At 54.6% G+C, this 2535-nt stretch overlaps 1 long non-coding RNA gene across 1 annotated transcript; it reads right to left on the bottom strand.

Moving 5' to 3' along the window:
- Positions 1-556: 556 nt before the first annotated feature.
- LOC147967867 (uncharacterized) lies at positions 557-1474 on the bottom strand. The gene is made up of 3 exons (XR_015603205.1): positions 1391-1474; positions 1154-1288; positions 557-1064 (listed from the first exon to the last, which is right to left on the bottom strand). It is a non-coding gene; the product is annotated as an uncharacterized LOC147967867 (long non-coding RNA).
- Positions 1475-2535: the final 1061 nt, after the last annotated feature.

Genomic DNA, 2535 nt, shown 5'->3' with positions numbered 1-2535 from the left:
AAAAGTAAGGTGGATGTTACATCGAAGACGACCCTAATCCAGGGTAACCATATATTCTAACTAGTAGAGTACAAGATCCAGTTCTGCGCATGCTGATTTACACAAATTAACACTACACTACTAGTACAGCTGAAGTAATCAGCTGCCCTGCTCATCAGTCATCAGTCATCACTCATCAGTCCAATTAACACTGAACTACACTAGTACGTACTAGATTCACACATAATCATCAGCCAGTCCTCAACTCCTCACGAGCTGATCCTCTGCAGGTGCAGCTAGATGGACTAATCGGCTCATCAGTCATTCAGTCCACCTCCCTGAAGGAGCCCCAGGAAGTAGACGAGGTCGCCGCCCGCGAAGAGGACGATGCTCGCGGGGCCGAAGATATTGCTGAAGAGGAATCCTGCGCCGGCGGCGAGGAGGAGGCGGAAGACGACGGTGTACATGTAGTGGCCGACGATGGTGACCGCGAGCGCGAGGTGGGCGAGGGCGCTGTAGTTGCAGATGACCAACAAACGCGAATGAGAGAGAGAGAACACGAGGTGGAAGACAGTGGTTTGCGCTGCGTAACAAACTTGCAGCTTTTCTGTTTCTGTTCTTATTTATCTGAACCCCGTTCGAGTTCCTGAAAAACAGCTAAGAACTGGTCGTGCTCGCCGAGCTTACAGGTCGTGCCATCCCACGACGCTCGGACGTGCATGAGCCCTACTTGCTCGCGCAGAGGAATGCGTGATCCATGCCATCCCATGGCGATCCCTACGGCGAGCTGAAGACTAGCTAACTACCTAACAGAATGCTAACTGAACTCGTACGTATACAGGCACACGCTGACGGTCAGTGTTATTCAGAGAAAACGAAACTGAACTAACTGATGTTTCTGAACTAACTGAAGATAGCAAGAATGCAGCTGATTATCTAACAGGCGCGGCGGCCGCACGGGAGCAGCAGCGCCAGCGCCGCGGCGCCAGCACCGCGGCGGCAGCCTGGAGCACGGCGCAGCACAGCATCCCGAACCAGAGGGCACCCACCTCCGCGTTCTGCGCGTCCGTCAACGCCACCACGCGCTGCAGGACGAACACCATGGCGCATGTTCAATCGACCGGAGGTTCGGAAAGTCTGTATGCAAGCAAGGGGTCGTAGTCACGTGACGTACCTCGCTGCAGCTGACGTCGTAGCGGACGAGCGCGTAGGCGAACGCCAAGGAGACGAACGGGAAGCAGGCAGTGACGAGCGCCCAGTCGATGGCCCGCTGGACGGCAGCCGGGATCGGCTTCTTGGCGTCCATGGTCTGTGAACAAGCAAGCGTGCGGTGAAGAAGAAAGATTTCGACGAGAAAAGACAGATCCGTCGAGCGAACGGCGAGACGGAGGGGGAGGGGATGGAGACTCACCGTCGCTCGTCGGTGATCGCCGAAGGGGTGGTGTTGGAGGCTTGGAGCTGTGGCGTGGACTGTGGAGTGTGGAGCTGTGGTGTGGAGCTGTTTAAGAGCCGGGGCGCAGAGCAAAGCAACACCGCGTGGGCGCCCACCACGACGTGTGGAGCAGCCACACACAGACATGAGCTAGCATGTGATGATCTCAGTCTTTGGCTGGCAATGCAATGGGATGCACAATTTCCTTTCGCTGGCATGGCAGATGCACAAATGTGCAAGTGAAGCTCATCACACACACATGACATATTACATTCAGTAAAAAGATAGCTAGCTCACTCTAGCTGCGCGGTCATTTTTAACCGGTGTGATTTCTAGTAGCACACGCATGCAACCACCATGATTCATGCACTACATAGCTAGCATGTACAACCCTAAGTTTGAGCTACATTGCCTATTTTTACTAGCTATGTGATGGATCATCGATGAGGTTTTTTACAAGCCCATTGATTTGCTTATTCTTGTGTGAATAATTAATAAAGTGGCTGCATGTATCGCCCAGATGCACAGGCCGAGGGTCTTTCCCCTTTTCCGAAAAAATAAAAAAATTGATCTGCTTATTAAGCTTTTTGCCAAGAGTGAGAGGTGGAAGGTCCACATTGGTCCGCGCACATCTGTTTAAGTCAAAATGGATAGAAATGACAGCCCAACACGCCTCCGCAAATGGATGGGCATCTGTTTTTCCGTCCGTTGTGACCCATTTCCGAAGAAAATTTGGGTCGGGTTTGCGTCAACGCCGACGTGTGTGATGCCCTACCTTATCCTTCCCTGGCCCGTCCGTCGGTGGCACATCAACCATTCTTCTCCTCCCCACTCCACGCTCGACTCCCTCGCCTCGCCACAGCCACCCACTTCCGGCCGCTTGGACACTACTTAGGCCGCCACCGCATGCATCCACCCACTTCCCCATTGCCACACCGCATCCATCGAGGCCCACCCCTTGCCGGCGTCTGCGGCCACTCCTCGTCGTCAGCTGTAGCACGAGAAGACATGGCCCTTCACCGCCACCGGCATCGCCCCTCGCCTCCACGGTCTTAGTCGGCGGCGTAGACTTGGATAGGCATGCTGCCTGCACGGGGGGCATGCGGTGCCCTTCTCTGGGCGCT

Source organism: Triticum urartu, chromosome 5A (assembly GCF_056163025.1).
Source record: "Triticum urartu cultivar PI428250 chromosome 5A, HENAU_Tu73, whole genome shotgun sequence".
NCBI classification, from domain to species: domain Eukaryota; kingdom Viridiplantae; phylum Streptophyta; class Magnoliopsida; order Poales; family Poaceae; genus Triticum; species Triticum urartu.
This window is presented reverse-complemented; position numbering and strand designations above follow the sequence as displayed.